Genomic DNA, 23627 nt, shown 5'->3' on the forward strand with positions numbered 1-23627 from the left:
GTATACTGGTGAAACGTGTTCGACAGCAGACAATTCAACACATTTTTAGTCTATACATCTTTATTTGACATATTTCAGGTTCAGTGTTCTGCATGCATAAATAACAGCAAGAAAATAACCATTATTGTCATCACTCATTAATCTGCTCACTTCTGTATAAACAGTGTTGGGTAGCGCCTCTACAGAAAAATAATTGTGACCAAGACAAGATTACTGGTGAAAAGTTAACTGGCACATCACAGCCCTACCCACTGAGGAAGGTAACTTTTGCGTTACCAATAATTAAAACACTCTGTGATTCCATCTGCATGTTGCTTCTTGTCTACCTCTGAGTGTACTGACTCAACCGACATTGAAAAGCACGCTCCACGACCCATAATCTGCTACTCACAGGCTGACAAAAGCAGAAATGACAAACCCAATATCAAAGCTCTCATTTTTTATGCTGAATTTAAAAAAAAAAAAAACATAAAATGGGGTGGGCACTGGGGCGCATATATACAGTACATGCATGACTGCAGTGAAAACGCTTATTTACTTGACGAACATAACAGTAACAGCAACAAACAGAGACCCAGGGTGCCTGACAGGAAGCAGCTGAGCAGACGTTTGACTTCTAAGGATCAGACAGAACCTATTACGATGACGTAAGATGTTAAGTTTTAGCAGCAGCTTCAGTTAAAACAAGTGAACACGATTTGCGCAGACTTCAGTACATCAAGTTTCAACAGGGGATAAATGAACAAGACACTGACCTCGCTGCTCTGGCCATCTTGCTGGCTGCGTTACGCTGCGCTGACTGAAACAACACGGCAGCACTCGCACATCCGAAGCTGTCTGCGCACTGCCTGCCAAGTTGTGGGAGAAAAACAGAAACAAGAGCACAAACACATCATGGATTGTCTTTTTGTGTTTTGTTTTTTTTGTTTTTTTTTTATTTTTTTTGTGGCAACAAAAAGGACAGGAAAATACAATGAACTACTTACTGTAATGGAGTTCTTATTTGGAAACATAAGTGAATGGCAGATTATTTGAATTCCAAAATAAACACCTTACGGCAACAAAAAGTAATCTAAGAACTCACTTTGTGATGCAAACACTGATTGAACATTTAATTCATTCATATTTTTGCCAATAAAACAGAAGAAAACATCCTCAATTTACTTTTGTCTGAAAAACAATATTCAATTCAAAATCATGTGAAACAAAAAAAATGAAAAATCCTGACACACATTTGTCATTTCTTTTCTTGAAAAAGGACAATTTATGAGTTTCAAGATTAAAGGAGTTAGGTAGAATACTTCATTCAATCATTTGAGCCAGAGTGCCCCTGCATGTTACTCTTGCATGCGAAAGATACAGTAAGTTGAACGTGCAAGATACTAAGTCATACTCGCAACAGTATGAAAAAAACATCCATGTCACCTCCAGGGCTCCGTAGAAAAGTGTATCATGATGATAGACAAGCTGTATGATAAGACCTGGACCCTAAGCTCTATTTATTCCCCTACTCACTTATCAAATATATTATGTGCAAAAGGGAAGCTGGTTTAGTTGGATAAAAAAAATAAATTGCAATACGCTTGCGTTGACTGCAGGAGTGTGATTCCAGTCCTCCATTTGGTTCGCGGTCGATATATTCACTCGCCGTCATGAAAACCATCCCATCCAGTCACCGGGGGGGAGACATGGTGTGAAAATCTGACATGTTGCATTCTGTTTGAGGATTGCATTAATCCTCAAGTCATCCTCAAGCCGGTCTTCTCCACAAACAGAAGATAAATATTGAACAGTGGAGCAGTATGGAGCCGGGAAGAGGGCACGGGCGCGCGCGCAGTGCACGCACGTAGAAAACGCGTCGAGGAAAGAACAGGCTTGTTACAGTTCGGTGGGCACACGCACACGCTCCTCACACACTTGTACCATGGATGAAAGCTGATATCAGGCCCTGTTTGCAGCAAGGTGAGGTAGGGGACATACTGTCGGAGTTCTTTAACACCAAAGACCTGACAACACCACGGGCTGAGAAGGTAGACAGCTTCTCCCCGTACACACTTCAGCTCTTTTTCTCCCCTCCTTGTTTACACACACACACACACACACACACACACACACACACACACACACACACACACACAAGGATCCCTGACCTCTGTGGTGTGAAATGGAGGGCTGGGGAGGGAGATGGGGGTGCAAAATAAAGCGAGAGAGCTGTCAGAAGAATGCATCCAACACACACTTGACAGGATGGAAGTTCAGACACTCGCTCTCATCATGCAGGCAGAGCACAGGGGGTGCACGTCTCAATCCAAAGTGATTCAGCAAGCGGGGCACAAATCAAGGCACATTCTCCATATGTCCGCTGTCTGAGCTAACACTGCTGCTAAATGCACAAACATGAACATGTCATTTGCCATTATTCCTCTCTCATATTTTACGTTTGATTGTGGAGGAGAAAGCACTGCGTTGAAGGCACACATGAAGTCAGCTCCTCATAAATACTCAGCTGTTGAGGGGTTTTTTTGTGCATAAATGTTTAAGGCGTGCTCTACTGCAGCGATAGACTGTTTAGTCATGATTAATGGTATCCAATCATTTTGTTGCGCAGTAGCATCCCACCACCCAGGGGTGTCTATGGAAATCATTTTCATATGGTGAAATTGATACCCACTCTCTTCTCCTGCTGCCTCTCCCTCTGTACATCTGACCTAATCAAGTATACAAGATGAATATGGGCTGGTCATGTGATTAGGTCTTGATCGTGTTTACGCTGTCTCTTTCTGCATTGCAAAGGATTGCTAATAGGCAGTGAGTTATGGCAATAATAACCAAGCTTCCTTATAATAAGGTAATCAATTCAATCTACTGTCAATTGGCCCGAATTAATGCTCCATCGTTGTTCCCCACAGGGGGGCCATAATTGAAGGTTTCTCCGACTATTGACTTGCGTTGAGTAAACATCTGTACTTTAATATTCTTTGTTGAGTGGACCCATTAATTATAATTGTGCCCAATTAACAAAGCAAACATCCAGACAAATACATCGGGATTCAGTTTGTTCTCTGATCAATGAGGTGCCAGCCGCCCCCTCCACATCAATCCCAGTTACTTTGTGTTTCCGACTGCACCAATTGCCACCATCTCTTCTAAATATTCAGCTTTTTTGAGTCCAATATGAAGCAAGTGAACTCTGATCCTCCAGCAACAGATGATGGTTGATGACCTTTGTTAAAGGTGCAATGTAACAAAGGCTCTATGTAACAATTCGCACCCTGTCGAATTCATACTCAAAATACATTGGGGACAGTATATCACTAAAGGTTTGTTGTTTTTTTTTTTTGTTTTTTTTAGAAAACTGGCGGACAATACACAGTCCCTAGCCAAATGACCCTATTCACACGGTGGCCATTTTCCTCAAATGTTGTGCTAAGGGTGGATATACGCAGGGATTCTGACAAATTGTTTTCATTTCAGTAGCACCTGAAAAGTTATTGGACAGTGAAAATTCAATGTAAAACTACATGTTTGATAACAAATTAGCTAACGTTAGCATCTCACCGATTCCGTGCCCACATTACTGTTTGATTCCATCCAGCGTGTTTTACTTCCAGGTTTAAAGACCTGCGCCCCAGATACACTTTGATATTTAGAACAAATTTCTGCCTTTCCTGTCATATCGTGTAACACTACCAAAAATTAATGTTAGCTAGGAATTGGTTGAATGGAAATGTTAGCAGTTGTCTCACAGAAGCTAATGGGTCAACAAATATGTTGTTTATGTCCCTACACATTTTCACTCTTTTCTGTTGCTGATCAAGCCAGAAGCAGTGAAATGACAACATTGGCTGCTGTGTGAATATGGCCAGTAGTTTACCACTACTTAGCAGACTAGAAGAAACTTGGAGGGTCAGACTCATTTTTATTTTATTTCTTTACTCAGCAAGACCTGTCTCCAGTGATGGAAAGTAACACCATTGTTAGCATCAAGGCTATCACTTCTCGTTTATTGCTGCCAAATCTGGTTTCTTGCTGGGAGCGGTGGGTGATGCTGGTGGTGGTAATGATGGTGTCTTGTCAAGAGCTTCAGTCATTGTTGGTTCACTGCTTATTCATGGACAACCTGTTCTTAAAGGGCCTAACTGGGAACATAACCTTCAACGTGACTGACAAGAGGTCAGAGTGCACCCCCGGAGCAGCACTACTGTACCTCTTCATCCTCTAATGCTGTAGTGAGGGCAGACTGGATGCTGCAGTGACTGACCATCTCCTCCTTAGGTTTTAAAGTGATATTACAAGACAGGGTGGCCTAGCTGGTTAGCATTCTAACTTCAGCAAATGTCTTTGTAACACAGTACTATATCTCTGCCACGTTAAAACTGTTCACTGTGCACTGACTGCAGCACACTGCTCACTTTGTATATATAATAAATCCCTTAAATCTCTCCCCCCTTGTGTGTAGTGTAGAAGAGCAGATACCATGGAGTCTGGCAGTGTCCCTTAATATCCAGGTGCTGTTAAAATATAGCTAAGGAGCTAAGCTCAGTTTTCCATAATCGATAAAGACAGAACCATAAATGATTCTCTTTAATATACCCATGGAGCAGCTCTCTTAATCCGTCAGACAGCAGACTTTAATTGGTAAACTTCTGCTTTTAGTGAAGCGATGTAATCTGTTCAGTGGATCAGGGAGAGGCCTCCCACAGAAACATTTAAGGTTTTTCCTCTGGAACACCACAGTGCTACACTAAAGGGTAACAGCTTCCTTTTCATATCTGACAATGCTTCCTTTTTAGTTTCCTTTGAATATGGCACTAATTTGAACAAGGTCATACATGATGTAAACCATATGTACACTATATTGCCAAAATTACTCACCCACCCATCCAAATAATTGAAATCAGGTGTTCCAATCACTTCCATGGTCACAGATGTATAAAAGCAAGCACCTAGGCATGCATACTGTTTCTACAAACGTGTGAAAGAATGGGTCGCTCTCAGGAGCTCAGTGAATTCCAGCATGGTACTGTGATAGGATGCCACCTGTGCAACAAGTCCAGTCATGAAATTTCTTCACTCCTAAATATTCCGCAGTCAACTGTCAGTGGTATTATAACAAAGTGGAAGTGACTGGGAATGACAGCAACTCAGCCACCAAGTGGTAGGCCAGGTAAAATGATGGAGCGGGGTCAGCAGATGCTGAGGCGTGTAATACTCAGAGGTCGCCAACTTTCTGCAAAGTCAATCACTATAGACCTCCAAACTCCATGTGGCCTCTAGATTAGCTCAAGAACAGTGTGTAGAGAGCTTCATGGAATGGGTTTCCATGGCCGAGCAGTTGCATCCAAGTCATACATCATCAAGAGCAATGGAAAGCGTCGGATGCAGTGGTGTAAAGCACTGGACTCTAGAGCAGTGGAGACGCGTTCTCTGGAGTGACAAATCGCTCTTCTCCATCTGGCAATCTGATGGATGAGTCTGGGTTTCGTGGTTGCCAGGAGAACAGTACTTGTCTGACTGCATTGTGCCAAGTGTAAAATTTGGTGGAGGGGGGATTATGGTGTGGGGTCATTTTTGATGCTCCAGCATACCAAGAGATGATGGACAAGTCCATGCTCCAACTCTGTGGGAACAGTTTGGGGGTGGCCCCTTCCTGTTCCAACATGACTGGGCACCAGTACACAAAGCAAGGTCCATAAAGACATGGATGAAAGAGTTTGGTGTGGATGAACTGCAATGCACAGAGTCCTGACCTCAACCCGACAGAACACCTTTAGGATGAATTAAAGCAGAGACCGAACAACCGTCCAACATCAGTGAGTGATCTCACAAATGCGCTTCTAGAAGAACTGTCAAAAATTGAAGCTGTTATAGCTGCAAATGATGGACCAATGTAATATTAAACCCTATGGATTAAGAATGGGATGTCACTTAAGTTCATATACAAGTCAAGACAGGTGAGCGAATACTTCTCACAATATAGTGTATGTAAAAGATTGATCTACCACTGTTCTGAAATTTGCCAATATCTTGCTGTCCCTCATTCATTATCATGTTGAGAAATTATTGTAAAGAATAACAAAAAAGAAAACCATGTCATTTCTTTACATTCTGTTAAAGGAGACCATTGTGCTTTTATGTTTTGTAAATTCTCACATATAGCTCCATTAAGCCCAAAGGCAACTATTGGAAGCAATACGATTTCCATTAAACTCCCACGCACATGGCCTTTTGTCTCCATGGAAATGCTCCAATACTGACCATTCAGAGACCCTCTGTGGGTCTGTGGGTAAGGGTTGCAGAGAATTTGTATAAGAGAGAGAAGGCAGAGAGATCAGAGCTTCTCTCTTTCCTTCAGAGTAACGCATCTCTCTCTGAGGCGAAAGAAACCAGAGGCTGGGGTCAAGCAAGGATATTGAACTGGGCTTCAGACAAGTCTGAATTTCAGGATATCTATGCTGACATGAAACCACCAAATTAAATTCAGTGCAATTGAATCCCCCTTTCCTCCGCTCTGAAACTCCCTCTGTTTCAAAGCAGGCGGGGAGGAAAAATCAATAGCGTATGTATTGATATTAATGTTGAGCATTATGCGTCTAAATGAAATCATAGCAGCAGAGAGGAGCATAAGGCCTTTATTAACAACATGTGCTAAAATCAAATTACCATCTAGTTCTGTCTCTCAGGTGGCCTTCGCACAAGTAAACCAAACTGCTGCTGCTGCCTTGTGTTGTTTACCTCCCTCACAACAGTGCTTCTCTGGAATGAAGAGCCTGCTGCATTGAACTTGCTGAAGTGGGAGTTAGCAGATGGAAAAGCAAAATCCCCCTCATAATTTCATTCATCCAGTTCCGTCTGGCTTCCTGTTTAAACAACAATCCCACAACGCAACACCGAGGGCAGCGTGCATGAGGTCAGCTGAAAGGAGCAAGGAGCTGAACTCGCTTGGTGTTTGGATAAAGACAGGAGCTAAGACAGACCATTTCAGAACACAATGATGCAGCACTGGACAGTGTGAAAGAAAACGATGTGTTGAGCCTCAAAGGATGTAAACGTATTCTAGCAGAAACCCAAAATAAAATTATGGACATGAAATTGAGCATAACATGTCTCCTTTTAGCATTTTGAAACAAAATGAATCTTTTTACAGCACTTAGACAGCAAATGGATTTTAGATTAGTGCTGCAGCTCCAAGGGAAACACCACTGGTGCACAAGCTGCCAGTTATGCAAAAAGCCTGACAGGAGCTAAGAAGGTGTATCTAGTTAAAAGGGGATGAAAGGGAGGAAAATTTAAATAAATGGTAATTTAGACAAAACAAAAAAAGGCACGGGAAACTTGGAAGCTCGTACATGTCACTTAACACGCAGTGGAACAGAGCAGGTTAGACTTGCACACGTTGGCGTAAACAAAATGTCGCACATTCTAAAATATTTGAGACAACCTCAAATTTCCTGTTCCTGTATTTAAAGTCAATATGTTAAGTGCAACAGAATTTACCATCTGTATAATTTAACTGCCGATGGTTATTATTTTCCTGAAGGATTTAACGAGGCTTGCAGAGAGAGGTATGCTGTGGTCCCACTTGCTTGACTGACAGCTGTCACAGCCTATAAAAGGCCACTGTGAAGGTTTCCACATGCTTGGCTCCAGTAACTTAGACTGAAGGTAAAACCAAATCCAAGCCCGGACATCTACGGGTCACTGCCCAGCTACTGCTCCATGTTACTTGAGACAGGTAACATGTCTCCTTGCACAGCATGTGGCGGAAGTTAAAATCCAAAGTGAATGATAAGAAATGCTGGTAGCATGGTAGCTTCATATCGATCAACACAGCTAAATGTCTGTTTAAGATGTTAATAATCATTCTCACTCATGGTTTTATGTGATACATTGACTAACAATTCACAACAAATAATCAAAGAGACCAGTGAGTTCATATAAATTGGACTCTCAATTTGAGCTCAAATAATTACTCATCAATTGATTTGTCAATCAAAAGAAAACAGATGAACAACAATGTTCTATCATTTCTAGCTGCTGATCAGAAAAAAAAACATATCTTAAGATCTGAACCTGAGCTCCAGGACGTTTCTGACATTTAATAGGCAAAATACACAATAATCACTTGATTGAAAAAGTAGTATAAAACTGTATCATAACTAAACGATTCTTCTTTTAATTAACAAAGCTTTGAAGAAAAACCTGGACTTGATTAAAAATGTGAAGATGGATCTGTGTGATTGATGTGGTGGTGGATGAAGAGGCCTCGTCGTCCTCCTTTAGATGGCTGATAGATTACAATGCGGGCATGGGCAATAGTCCATTAGGCCTTCTTCAGACCAGTACCTCATGAAACCGGGTTTTCAATATTCATATCAAATCTGAATAAAAGCATAAACTTGTCAGGCCTGGATGCATTTAAATATTGAATAGCCCTCCATCATTTCTTTCCCGCAGGGCCAGCTCTTGAGATGAAAGGTAAGTGAGGGGAAAGGCCAGAGCCTGGTCAAGCGATTCAGAAGTGCTGATATCTGCATCCCTTTGAAAATCAAATGCATTGCCTTTGTCATCAGGGGCTCCATCTTTGATATTTCTTTCTCTTTGTTACCGCAAAGCCTTGTGGGTGAAATGGCTCCAGTATAAATGGTGACTGATTATAACTTAACAGCCATTTGATCCTAAAAGTAGGACGCAAGACAGACACGGACCCCTGCTGTGCATCTATAGAGAAAGACTACAGAGGCGGAAGCAAATCTACTATTATGTACAGTAAAAAAATTAAAAATAAAAAGTGATAGTGACAATTAATGTGCTTACTGGTCATGGCCATTGTGCCAATAAATATCCAGTGGTGTTACAATTCAACAAGTTGAAACAACTGTGGTCACTGGCTTTAGCAGTCTTCTTGTGTGAAACCATCCCCTCCACCTAAAATCAGTACCCATTATCCTCCAAGCAGAATGGACATCTGCACTTATCAGGTTGACAGAGTTTCTGTGTCCTTTTGTTTATTGACAAGCCAAAGAAAATGTTGGAGAAGCATTTTGACTCAGATGTTATGTATTGACCTGAACGTCGTTCTTTTTTTCCCTCACAAATTCCTCTTCTGTTTATTCCAACCGAATCTTGTGTATAACCAACACAATAGGGGATTACTAAACAGCAGCATGGCTGTGGGCTGTTGTCAGGATTCAAACGAGTCAGACTCTGCTCAGGGAGGAGTATTTAAAAAAACGTTTTTGTTTTACCACTGCTTCTGGAAAACGAACGAACAACCTGGATGACCGCGGACACTGACAGGCTATCTCTTGTGTAAAACTAAGTTGAAGGAAGTTGATCTGGGATTTAAAATCGTCTGACTAGCCAAAGCGTCATGCTGCCAGAGCATCATTTTCGGATTACCTAGAATACTACCGTAGACGGGTATCCAGCTCGACAGAATGACTCAAGCCTTCCAGGGAGGCTGCTCCATGCCAGCAATCCTAACACGCCATCTGGGATCTGGGTGCAATGATTTCCTTAATGAAGACCTCAGCGCGAGGATGAAGAGGCTAACAGGGACAAGAAGCAACGGGTCTCCCTGCCAGGACACTGGTCCAGATGAGGTCTCACCAAGTAGCAGTCCAGACCCATCACCTCCCATGAATAACGCTGGAGAGCCGCCTGTGGCCATTCTCATGGCAGGAGTCTGTGTGTGTTTGTGAAAGCGCCTTCATGTGTGTATGCGTGTTTAATTCCAAGTGCGTGCTCTGCACAGTGATAGCAGGTGTGATTGTGGTCTGCGTATGTGTATATAGAGTGATGAGTAGTTAATTGGGGCCTCAGGTGACTCTGGACACTGAGGCATGTTGTCAAAGCTGTGAATCCTCACTGGAACTGACATGACGGCCGTTATTCTGAGCCATCAAACTGGACATGTCACGACTGACCATGCCACTGGGACTGGTCAGACACTGAGAAGACGTGTCTCTGTGCATCTCAGCCAGCTCTCACTGGGCCTGTTTCCTCTCTGGTGGCATATAGTGATGCCCACCATCAAAATAACTATTCCTTCAGAGCTAAAGATTTGTCAAATCGCTCCCCACAGCACTCCATGATCTACATAGGCTTTGTCAAAACCCTGGCACTTCGGACACAATATCAGAACTAAACAGCTTTGCACCTTTCAGACCCTTCAGAGAAGTTAATAATTAGATTCAGAGCGCACATAAAGAGATAAGTGCATTTGCATTGGTGGAACTTCAAGACCTTGAAAGTGGTAAACGCCGCTTCTAAGAATCATTGAGCAAGTCTTCAGAATTGTGAGATTCTCATGATATGTTAGACTTGTTCGAAGATAAATCCATGTCTTTAAAAGTGCATGAATATCATATTGTGAAGCTGCAACAGATATTAATACTGTGGGCACATCACAGTGATGTAGCAGGTGTGCTGGCAAGAAGGCAACACAGGATGTCTACACTGGATATTTATCATCTGACTGTTTCTGGTATGTATCATTGTCTTTAATCATTCATAATACACAACTGTTGTTTTTTTAATTTCATATCATTATAGTGAGATAGTGTTAAATCATTGTGCGAGGATAAAAATCCAGTAGAAACAGTTACACGGTACAGGAAACTAGCCACAGTGAAGGGTGGCCAAGGCATCTCATCTGACTTGTGCTCGGTGTGAAGTGACTGTTAACATTTCTTGTTGTGAACTCGATCAAATGAGTGCAAAGAGATGTAAAAGAAAAAAGAAAAAAGAAAACACCACAGTGGGATGCAAAATGACCACAATGTCCCACGTATAATGAAATACAAAACAAGACACAAAAAGACAAGCAAAAGAAGACTTAAAGTGTCATTAATGCATAAAAAGAAAGGTAAAAAAAAAAAAAAGTTAAAAAAGGCATTGAAAATAACCACAAAGAGACACAGAATGACTAAACAGAGATGGGAGACGACCACACAGAACAATAAAAAAAAAAAAATAGAAACAAGACCGCAACAAACACAGTCGTGTTGTTTGTAGTCACTGTGTGTCTCTTTCCGTCTGGGTGTCTCGCTCCCATGTTGGAGGGCATTTAACATTCTCTGCATTCAAGGGCCCTGGTATTTATAGAAGTACAATGTGCAAACAGGCATGAACACAGGTCAGATAGCTGGAGGTGAAATTATGTGCAGAAGTGTATAGGTTGTTTGCCAGAGTGTTGATATATAGTCTACACAGCAATGCATTTATAAAAACACATTTCAATAAATATTAGTGAGTGATGAATTGTATCATGCCTTTCATTTACATTCCACCTATGATTTCCCTGATTTCCCTGGATCTTATTTATGTTTTCTTTTTAACTTTTATTTTACTAGGAGAGAAATGCTTACTAGTGAACATTTCCCATTCCCATTTCCCATCAAGAATCTTCAGAGACACCATCAATGAGATAAGCATGACAGTTTATTGAGGTGGAATATAAGTAAGGTGTTGATAAAGTGTTGAGCGGCTGCGGTGTAGGGAAGGCTTTGTTAGGGATCAACGGCAGCTCCTGGGCTGGCAGACCCCCAAAAAGCTCCCTCAAAGGCAGCGATAAGACGGGGCATTGTGCAGATCTTGGGAATGGGAGCAGATGTAGCGTTGGTAGGCTTTAATCAGGTGTTCCAGGACCCTTCGGCTGGAGGCCATCAAGGATGCTCCAATACGGAAGGAGAGGCCGAGAATAAGCTGGGGGAAATCCTGGACAAGGTCAGAACCTGCCTAAGTTGTTAAAAAAAAGTAGGTTGAGAGTGGCCACAGCCACAGAAGGAGCCCACAGGCAGTAATCTGCACTAAGGAATGCTGCAACCAGTTACATTAAAATTATTGCAGATGGATCAACCTCATAACTGTAGCACTGATCTACCCTTTTGTCCATGCGTTGCGGTACGGAGGCAACAACACTTGTGGCTTTTAGAATAATGTCTGGTGATGGAGTTGTGGAGAAGAGGCGAGTGAAAGGAAGTTTGGCTTGAGTCTTTTTTTTTTTTTTTGGAGGGGGATGGTTCATGCAGTGGGGACATGCAGATGATCCACATGTGACAGATGAAACTTGAAGCAGCGAAGGTGCTTCTGTAGTCGAGGCACCCTCAGAAGGTGTCCTAAATTGCTGAAACTATGCAGCTGTATTAGAGTTGAACCGAACGTGATAGAAACCTGTGCCTCCGAAACAGAGGACCAGTTCAAGGACCAGAGTCAGGTAATCATCAAAAAAAATATTTACACAGAGAGAGAACCCTATACGACTGTGAGCTCTTTAGAACGAGCTGGGACTTTAGCATGCATGATGAGTATGCCTTTATGGGTGTCAATCAGTCGTGGTTGAAAAGTATTAGTCCAGCTACTAGTAGTAGTCCAGCTAGGTCGATGTATTTACTGGTGAGGATTTGTTGCCAAAGGTATGCCAAGATAATAGAGGGTCGAGGAAGAGATTGGTAGATGGATGGATCTCTGAAGCCAAGGAAAACTGAATGATTCTTGTCAGCAGGATAGGTGCGTATGGAGGACTTGTGCAAGGTGCCAGTGCCAACCTCGTAACACTAGGAAGCTGTAGAGGAGAGATAAAGGGGAGGGGAACTGGCAACTCTGTGCCAGTAGAGACGGACAGAGGGTTTTATGAAGGAAGTTGTGGGAAGAGGAACTGGCAGCGTGGTGCCACGCTTATCAAATAAACAAGTTTAAGGTGTCTCTGTAGCTCAGACCAGGATGAAAGTGCGAACATTTGAAAAACACTTTCCCCAAAGACAGTTCTGGTCAGAGGAATGACGTACGTAATTTGTCCACATGACCAAAGGATGCAGCTGCTGACAGTTTTAGCATTCAGTCGCAACACAAACAAGGAATAATGAAATAATTACCAATAATAATATGAAACATTCTTTGCATTTTATCTTGAATAAGGAAGTGCTTTATGAAGTCTGTTTCCTTGTGAACACTAGTGTTGTGTCGGTCACGAATGTGTCGTGTCGAACGAACGGATCCTTTCAGTGAACAAAGTGAACGGGATCACTTCATGGACTGATTCGTTCATTTCTCAGTTCAGTTGAGCTCAGCCGCGATCATGCCGGCCGAGAGTGGAACTGCCGCAACTCACTCAGAGAACTGTCAGGACGTGATTCTCGTTTGCGCTGTGATTCGTTCATGATTCACGAACCTACTGCAGGCGAAGAACTGTCACTGAGGACGTGATTCACATTCACGCTGATTCAGTGACAGCATGAACATGATTCACGTCCTCCGCAGGTCGTTCGTGAACGCGGGACGCCAGGACGTGAATCATGTTCGCGCTGTGATTCATTCATGATTCGCCAACTTACTGCAGGCAGAGAACTGACGCTGATGACGTGATTCTCGTTCACGCACTGTGCTGAAAGTGGCGCTGTGTCTCTCACTCAGCCAGGGCAGAGGAGATGATACACACATTCAGTAACGGTACTGCAAAAATTAGCGCTGTGTTGCTAACATCCGTGTAGCATCATGTTAAGTGATTTTACTGTGCACAGAGGACACTTTCACAGTGTAATAATTTTAGTGCATGTATACCACTCAGAGCAGCACTGCGTCTCCCATGAATGACTGCGCACCGTCCCTCAGTAAGTGAATGTGAACCTCAGGGCTGAATTATTAACTGAATGACGGATCGTTTGGCTGCTTATCAGTTCAGGGAGTTGGAGAGCACTGAACGATTTGGTGAACGAATCTTTTGAACGAATCATTTAACTGAACTCTAGAGATTCGGTTCAGTAAAAAGAACTGCCATTCCCATCACTAGTGAACACTTACCAGTGTTCTCTTCACTTATGAACTGCTGTATGAATGAGATATCACTGCTGGTGATGATGTGCAGGTAATCACGTACGTGGTAGTAATTGGTGGCATGGGCGCAATAAATAGTCTTGACTAATTATTTTGTGACCTAAACATCAACCTTTTTTTAATGAAATCAATCACTGAAGAGGTGAAATCTGATCAATAGAATGCAAATGCCTGAGTCTGCCTTTGTGCATACACACAGCTATAATCATGAATCGTCTTAATGCATTTTTACTCATTTCACCAGTGTTCCCCTCTTGTTTGAATCTGCACACCAGTCCGGGTCCCCATTCGAAAGTTTCTACAAGCATCGCTGCAAGAAGCTTGTCACATCATAGCAATCTTTAATTCATCAAAATCCTCAAGCAAAGAGAACAAAATCATCTGTATTCGTACCAGAAGAGAAGAAAAGGGTTTCCAGGGACTGCTGATGCATGCCTCCAACATTACCAACACTCTGACTCCATTTTCAGAAGTATAAAGTAACTCAACATGCTCTCCCAAAGGTATTGAAACCCTGCATAAAAATGTTCTGTTACAACGGCAGCTGCCAGCAGTGATCTGAGCTTTCTCTTTCCCCTGGTGCAGAATGCAGTTGCCACAATATCTCTGGTGTTACAGCAGAAGCCGGGACAGCCCCGAGCCTTGGTGCACATTCTGCTAATTCGCCACTTGTTTTTCCTGGCAGGGGTGCATTCAGCACAAACCGTACACGAGCTGAATGAGGAAAGAATCGATACGCCTGTTGGCTTCGCGAACGGCATTTCGCTCCAATTAGATTCAATTTACAGGTGTCATGCTTGAGATTACTTTGTTTTCACTGACAGCTGGGAAGAGGGAATGCAATAAGCAGAAATGTTAAATGAAAGAACTGGACAACATCAGGCACAGCCTCAGGATTTTCACCCATGGTAACTACGTTGGGGATTTTAGTCGAAATATGAGATTGTTAAGATTGATTTTCTCCTCTGGATTTAAGTTCAGAGAGGGGACACGTTTTCTTCTTCGTTAAAGCTTAACCACAGTGTTTGAGGGGAATGAGGGTATCTGAGTGACGCTCCTATAAAGCAAACTATTTGCACTGACAGCTGATGATTTCACGTCTACTCTGTAGATACGGACCCACCTCTCACATCTCACTCACTCTCCTCGCACCACCACACAGTTTCTATTACCTTTCCTCTCTCTTGGCTCCTGGGCCTTCACTTGCTATCACCTGCGCAGAAACAGCAGAATACAATCATTCCAAAAATTTTTTTTTTTCTTTTTCTTCTCGCCTTGGGTGAACACTCCAATTCCCTGTATGGATGGAGACCATTACAGATCAGACAGCGCGCAGGGGAATGTGTCACGCTGGTTCGTCAACCCGGAGAGTCACAGGTGGACACGTGACAAGTCATTAAGTCTCAGCTCTGTCCCCGTGTAGGAGGTAGTGCCCTGGGTCAAATGGAGACAGTGACTGTAGAAGTGTAGCGGAGACAGACAGCGATCATAACAGGCCTAATGGGCAGGACTAATGGTGCAATGGGCTCCAATTACAGGCCTTTCTGACAGCTGCTCACCAGCACTCCAGCTTCACCTGCACTGGGAGCGCCGAACAAGCGATGGCCGGCCAGTTGAGGCCATTGTTAGCTTGCATAGAGTTATCTCCCCGGACTCCCCGCAGGAAACACTGGTCCGCTGCACACAATTTAAGGGCCTCACTGTGCATGGAGGGATTTTGCTTTATGAGGGGAGGGGGCTGTATTTTTTAACTGCGGTTGACAATTTTTGTGAGAGACGTTGGGGTGATTTTGTGACACAAGACTTCAACCTCTTCACCTGTCTTAAGATGTTTTGTTTGTTGACGGGAAGGACTGCATCATTTCCTGTCCTCGAAGATGTTCTCACTGAGCGACGCTGCTTTCTGGCATCATCAGTTAGTTCATCACTAATGTCAATATGTCTGGAGAAAGCTGAGTTTAGAGTCATCAGTTGACAGCAGCGATTTATCACCGCATGTTAGTTTCCCAGGGTTCCAATCAAAATATTAATTGTGCCGCTGCGCTGGGCTTCGCCGTTTCAATCCATCTGTGAGCAGTGCATTAAATAAAGGGTAGGTCGTTCCTTGGAAACCCCGCCCGCTAATGTTCCCCAGCATTATGAACACACATTTGTCTTCCAGGAGGGCTGCTTGTCCTGCCAGTGAATTACTCTCCAGCGCTTAAGAAATATTCATTCACTTACGGCCGGAGCAACCTGTCTGCTTTCCGCCCTTCTAAATGGCTCTGGATCATTATCAGTGATAGAAGGGTTTTTTTGTTGGCATGAGCTTTGTTTACAGTATGTGACCGGCTGAACACACAAGCTCAGCATTTGTGTTGATGGATTAAAGCTTGTCACGATAGCAGAAGCATTCAGGCCATCAGAGAGGCATGCCACCTCTCAGCACATGAATCATTTATTTTGATTTATTTGATTTAAAACAGCTTGGGGGTGATGGATTTATAGTATTGGCCATCAATATAATTACCAATCACCAATAGAATTCCTGAGATCTGGGTACACGTTCACAGAGGGTTAGTAATATGGTTAGTTGGAAAGTAGGAAATGTCACTAATGATCCTTCAACATGCTGATTTCTTTTGAGCAATGTCCCAACTTAACTCAACTTAACTTAGAAAGAAGACTGGGTCATCCAAAGAGAGCTGTTCTTAAAATATGCAATGCATTTTTTTTTTTTTTTTGAATTGAGCTTAATTATCAACAGAATGTGGCGATGCAGAGATGTTGGATGTTAGTATGCTACCTCTGGTGCTGTGCTGCCCAACAATGGTTTAGAGTGATTTTTGAGGTGGCCGCGTCTTACAAACTGTGTGTTGCCAAACCACAATAAATAAAAAAGAAAAACATAATGTAAATAATTTTCTGTCTGCCATTTTTAGTGTGTTTAACATTGTGGCCTGCAACACAATCAAAGTTTCTGTTTACATTCAGTGTTCAGCGTTAATCCATTGTGTGGATTTTTGAGGTCTCACAAACTTTTCTCTGTACTCATGAAACCGTGGGAAACTGATTTTGCTTTATATTTTGAAACCTGCTTTGTTTACATCCATTACTTAACTTTGTCAGCGCAGTGCTGTGTCTCTTGGCTGTTACCACCACCTGTGGCTCAGTGGAATGGTGTGGATCCATTGGCAGGAAGGAGTACCGTGTCACTTGAATGCACATGCACATGCATGTCCGTGCGTACAAACTAACAAAACGGGGGCCCACTCATAAAAACGTTGCTCTATAACGTTGTCAAAAACTCCACAGGGTGCCTCAAAGCAAGACAAATGGTATCTAACTTCACATCAAAACATTCCTCCTTTTTTCCTCCACAGTACCACTTTGTTTACAGCCGTAGTAGAATCACCAATAAATGCTTTTTCATCTGTTTTTGTGGACCAACAAGACTTCCAGGTCCAAAGTGAGATGCACTTTTTACTGTTTCTGAATGACACTTGCCCACTAATAGAAATACAAATAGAACTTTCACGGAAAGTAAAAAAAAACCTTTCACATGAAGTTATGAGAAATGTGAAAGTTTGTTCAGTAAAGAAATACAAAAAATATTCCTGTATTGAGGCCCATGTAATAATCTTGGAGCAGAATTATCTTTTGAAGGAAAGACACCTAAACACTTCCCCCGATCAAGAACACACTGTAAGTACTTTACCAGATAGTGATGGTATATCTAACTCAATACGTGTATATATGACATGTAGTTTATTATATGCAGCCTTCTCAATGTTGAATCAGTGTGTTAATCTGACACCTCCAGCTCACCACAACCTGGACCTCTGCATGCCAATTACTTAACAGATAATATCCGTGGTGACTATGTGACTCGATGGTTCATTACCACACTGAACCTGAACCAACATTAGCCTCTCCCAAGTAAGGTTATATACATACTCAATATTGCATTTAGATAGGCTGACCTCAGCAGTTGCAGTTTAACATGCCAACTCTCAGAGCTCTGCAGAAGACTTCACAGCTCTATTATAAAAGTCAGTGGGTCACAATGTGAACAGACATTATTCTCATATTAAATAGCGATGGGCTCTCACATACCATCTAACTCAGACCATTTGTTATTCCACAGGCAAGTGCACACTCCACACAGGGAGTCTGGAGGATCAGGCTGCACTTTCTTCATTTGTTTTTTTCCCCCTGCTTAAAAAATCTGTGCCTCTGAAATGGGATTGCATGAATAATGTATAATTACCACACTGAAATCCTTAAGTGCAAAACATGTAATTTCTCTCTATCTCTCCATCAAAACAAAACAAAAGACATTTGCCGAGTGTTGTGTGGGAACAGCTGGGCGGGCAAAGCTGCAGCTGCTGATCAGGACCGTCCGACTCTGGAGGAGTGAGGCGGGTGCAGAGCCCGGCCATCTGGAGGAATAAACACCCGGTGCCACATCAAAGTCTGCCGTTTACCGACAGGAGGGGAGCTCAGAGACTCTTCAGAACTTTCGGAAGTTAAAAGTGAATTTAACTTCACTCTTGTTTATCAACCTGACTGCAGCAGTGATCTGCAGAGAGGACTTCCATTTGTTGGATGTTTATATGCTTAAATGCTGGCGGCTGACAACAGCTGGAGGGGAAACGTGTTTTACTACATGAACGTAAGGTCACAGAGAGGAGAGAGGAAAAAGAGGACAGAGAAACAGAGACTCTGGTGAGTGCTGAATTCACTGAGAGTTGACCTGAATTTAGACACAGGGACAAACACAACTTCAGTAATCTAGACAATAATTCTTAGACACAAATCACTGAACTCACCAGTACTGACTTACGTACAAGTTCACAACTAGATAATGTTTTAAAGTTTTATTCCCATAAAGTTTAGTCCTGTTCCCCAGCTTTCTTATTCCCAAAGTAGTGACAGACCACCAAATAACTGAATCACATTTCTCTGGGTTTGAACTTTGTTGGAAACAATTATGAGAGTGAATATATACAAATCAACAACAATATCACAACAACAACAACTTACAAACTGCTTGACACAAGTCCATTCTTAGTGTATGAGCACTGGCTTGATCAAGCACACTTGTGTATGCTGAATATTGGACCAGGATTGGCTTCAAAGCCATTTGTGATGTGCCAAATCATGCTCTTAGGCCTGCCTCTTCAAATAATATTATTAATGAGCTCAGAGAAAATGTACACTTTGAGCACTGAATATGAAAACAGCCTTCTAGTGTCAAACTCTGCACGTACATCGTTCTACAAAGTGCGGCTCGAACATACAACTGCAGGAACAAGAAAAATAACATTTTTTGACTGGAGGGGGGCTTAAAATTTCATTTCTAATCCTTTGTGGCCAGGCTGGCGTGGACTGCAAGTGTGTAAGGCAGCTTGTGGTGCACAATTAAATCCCATCATGATTGTGTTATATAAAAGCTCTGTTGTTCAGTCACTGAAGATGGACTCAAATGAACATGATAGCTCGTATAGTGTGTTATTTTTGCCTCTGAAAAATTGCTGTTTGAGCAACAAGCCTCTTTGCTGTCTATGTTTTTGTTTTGGCTCCTTTTCTGTCCATGGTGTCAGTCATCGGGTCGAAAACAACTAATTCCCTGAAGAGGCCTCGGAAAAGAGGCTTGGAAAAAACCTCAGTTTTCACTCTCCTCGTTCCCTTTCAAAACCAGTGTTTGCTACATAAGGGACCTCTCCTCCCATGGTGCATAGCTTTTGTCTGAATCAGAGGGAAATAGACAAGTAAGTCTCTTCTTCCCTCCTCCAAGCTGTATCTGTTTTATAGCGAGTCTCCAGAACTCAATTTCCATGTCATTTAAGGTCTGGCCTGGAGACGAGTGGTAGTCAGAGGTGTAAAATTTGCCCTTATCTACCCTCTACACACACACACTGACACGTATTTATCCCCTTGCTGCTTTACAACAGGCAGTGCTATCCTTTACTGCCAAATCAGCTCATAATGTTGACACACTGTATTTCAAAAATATAGAGCAGAAAAAGATTTTGAAGGCGGGTTATTTAGCCAAAGACTTTGATTGTAAGCGTGCATCTGTGGAAACAAAGATGAATACTTTCAGACAGTGGAGATGTAATCTTAGTTTAGTTAATGACAGCTTACCTGGAGGAACAGCCACCTGTCCCAGCACCAGAAGTTTTGTGAGCGCAGAGCATTTATATGTTGTTTCCTTCACCTTCCACAGACTGAAACAAGCATGGAGACACAGAGTACACAGTAAGAGTGTGCTTATCTTCTCTCTGTGCAGCTAGAGTGCCTTTTCATATATAAGATATCTGCCATATTTGTTTTTGCACGTCATACAGCTCCTCTCACCTCTGTTTTCACAAAATATCTGACAACTCCCTGCGTGCAACACCCGCTTTACACCGTGTATCTCCCCTCATCGCCTTACACCCATGAATCACTGCAATTGCAACACATGTAGGATGTTTGTTGAGGGTAAACCACTGATGCTAACTTATTTGATATCTTTAAGAAGCATATGAACACTATGAACAGACTGAGAAATTGATTACAGCACAATCTTACATACTATGATGTAGTTGTTAGCAGATTTTAAAGGAGTAATTCAGCCTTTTGGGAAACGTTCTTATATAAGCGTTACATGAGAAGATTTGTATTACTCTTGTGTAAATGTGCTGGTGCCAGCATCGTATATTAGCTTAGCATAAGGCCAGCAAAAAGTGGCAAACAGCTAGACTGGCTCTGTTCACAGATAAAAGATTAAAATAAAAAAAACACTTTTTCTCTGGTCTCTACATATATAAACTGCTCCTCCCTGAGCCTGGCAACTCCCAGAATAAGGAAAGTCCTGCATGGTCTCTGCAGCCCACCCACTGCTAAAACGGCGCTCCTACAGGCTGTTCACATTCTGACAGAGATTTTCATAGGCTGGCCTCCTCTGCGCGAAAACAGTCCCCCCTCTCCCCAGAGATATCCGAAAGGGGGGCGCTCATCCCCAAGGTGAAGTTCAATGTGTCCTGGATTGTGTTTGTATGTGTGTGACATCAGACTGCTTTGCAGCACTGCTTTGCAGTACACAGCTGGCTTTGCCTCAACACTGACCCTTGTAATAGGATCAGTCCCAACCATACCGGACCCAGCAACTGCACCCAAGCCACAGGTAAGTGTTTGTTTGATAGTATTTACAGTTGCTGAAGAACTATAAGTCACCTTTACCATTAGCAGGAGCTAGCATCAGCTACATGGTGGTAACTGTAACAACACATACAAACAAACTAACATTATTCGGACACTAACCATTCTGAAACGTCCTGCTGCAACCGCAGAGTCTGAACTTCTTCAGGAGCCTCTCCTTCTAGGTCCCATTTTGGGTCAAACTGGTATGGTTGAACAACAGCATCTTGGAGAGCCATAGCGATACATCCACCGTAAACATTAGCTCATGCTACTGCTAGCATAAGAGGCATACTCTCCCTGAGAGGGGCGTGTAGCAGGCAAGTAGGCGTTGACAAACGGAGCTCATAAGCATTTAAAGGTGCAGGCACAGAAACAGCCTGCTCTCAGTAGAGCTTGAGCAAGTTTTAGACAGCTGAAATTCAGGACCACGGATAGGTTTGGGGCAATACATTTCGAATACAGTGTTGGTGGACCTCTGACAGCCGTGTGAAATTGATGAAAAACAGTATAATATGGGAGCATAAACATATGCCGAAAAGGCAGATTTTGTTATCTTTCGAGAGAGCCAGCCCAGTTGTTTCTCCCTGTTTCCAACTGCATTCTGAGTGAAGCTAACTGGCTGCTGACTCCAGGTAGGTACAGTATGTTCTGTACGTCTATATTGTCAACTCTCAATGAGAAAACAAATGGTCCCAATATTCCATGAAGTGTTTCATTGGGTCTATAACCATAACTCCTTTGACCTGACGTACCAGATGGTTTGTTATATCGGCCCATCTGCAACTCCAGGGAGTTAGTTAAGCACAATGTGATGTATTGTTGGCTTCAACTGAACAATGACGTAGTTCAGTCTGTGTCACAAAATCCAAAAGAGCCGTCTGTTTACAGCACGCTGGCTGCAAGGCGCAAGCATCTGTACGTGTTAAAACATACAACACACAAACAGCACGCTTCCACTTACACATCCATAAATCTCATTTGTTGTCCAGTCTATCTGCACATCATTTAGTCTCAATTCATCATAAAGATCTATACTTTCTGTCATGGTACAGTTAGTGTACGACTGTGAGACGTGTTATCTAATGAGTGTCATCAACCTGCATACACTGGAGATGATTATGCGCGCTGGAGCTGCAGCAGTACGATGTAGAAAGGAGTGTTCCTCTTATAATCACTGGAAATAATCAGAGCAACCATCCGTCCATTTATTTGTCCCGTTTCCAACATTGCTGATCCTCAATCACACCGCAGGACTTGTTCACGCACTGGATGAAAGACAAAGAAAAGCATCAGCAGCACTGTGTTGTGTTGAGTTTGGCTCGTTTGCCCTCAGACTTTTGTATACAACCATGACAACGGAAAAGAGCATCTCCGACACAGCACACACATTCAAAGATTACTTTTTAAATAGTTCATATTTACAAGCAACCAGAAACGCAGATCATTTTTGTGGGCAGACGGAGAGGGAAGTGAAGAGAAACTTTTAAAGTGAGCAGCCTTAACTGAAATAATGAGCCGCCATGTTAGAATTACTCTGAGAAACACGTCTCCTGCCGCATTCATGACACATCAGAGTTATCCTAATTGCCAGTTTCTGACTGGTAAATAGTGTTCACTTCAACATCCCAATTACAACTGGGATCATTGCAGGGGGGACGTCACCAATGCTATACATAAAGATCAGTTTACTTGTAATGAGGAGAACTAATCAGCTGGTGAAAACAGACTAGTCGTGACTTCTGTGGCTGCGGAGGAGCTTCCTGATGTTTGAACACAACCCTGATGATGTCGTTGGGGTAATCTCAGCTTGGGCTCTGTAAATACAAATTTCAAAGAGAAAACGTCTGTTAAAAACTGGAGTGTTGAGTTAATTCGGCACCATTCAAGAAAGCAAAGAGCAGCAGAACTATACAATCACTCCACGCAGTGTCTCTCAACCACCCGACCTGGCCGGATTGGACTGTCCCAGGTAAATGTGCTGCATTCACCGATAAAGAACTCACAGAGACAGACAGCATGCAGAGATGGTGGGCCCTTTTATGTGTGCATAGTGAGCCCATACTTCTCTATAATATAAATGTAAACATAACCGCCATTTTTATGTTCTTTTTAAGTGGTTACATTTTCAAAAACAAATTGTCATTTCCCAGAACTGAACATCATTTACAAAGTGATGACGCTTCACTAGCCTTTGGTCCTGGTTAGAAAAGTGCTGACTGTGAGATGCAGGTTTACCTTAGGAAAAAAAAAAAAGGAAAATGAGATGCACGTTGCAGACTTACTGAGCTGCGGTGATGGATACCGGTAATTACTTTCGGTGATCTCATTTAACCCTGCACACGCACACACGTTTAATTGCCTGGAACAGAGAAACACAAATCGAGTAAATCTGGTGTAAGGGGATCTCATGTGGAGAGAGTCCAGAAGAGCGATTGGAGCGAGGCGGCGCTTCATCTCTGCAGACAGGGCGTGGCTGCGGAGTGCTACGGGTTCTCCATGGAGAGAAGATTAATACGAGTCTGATCTCTATATCCCACAGAGGGTATCGTCTCTGTGAGGGAGCCAGCGACTCTGCGCACGTGCATGTGTGTGAGAGAGAGAAATATCCGATTAAACTTGCA

At 42.7% G+C, this 23627-nt stretch overlaps 1 long non-coding RNA gene across 3 annotated transcripts; it reads right to left on the reverse strand.

The window, feature by feature from the left end:
* Positions 1-42: 42 nt before the first annotated feature.
* On the reverse strand, positions 43-23368 carry LOC119020507. 3 transcript variants are annotated; one of them, XR_005075345.1, is made up of 6 exons: positions 23289-23368; positions 22696-22820; positions 22104-22271; positions 20179-20269; positions 19966-20048; positions 43-848 (listed from the first exon to the last, which is right to left on the reverse strand). It is a non-coding gene; the product is annotated as an uncharacterized LOC119020507 (long non-coding RNA). The 3 variants fall into 3 exon arrangements; XR_005075346.1 differs by lacking the exon at positions 20179-20269 and having other exon boundaries at positions 22112-22271; XR_005075344.1 differs by lacking the exon at positions 20179-20269.
* Positions 23369-23627: the final 259 nt, after the last annotated feature.

This window comes from Acanthopagrus latus, chromosome 6, assembly GCF_904848185.1.
Source record: "Acanthopagrus latus isolate v.2019 chromosome 6, fAcaLat1.1, whole genome shotgun sequence".
Taxonomy (NCBI): Eukaryota; Metazoa; Chordata; class Actinopteri; order Spariformes; family Sparidae; genus Acanthopagrus; species Acanthopagrus latus.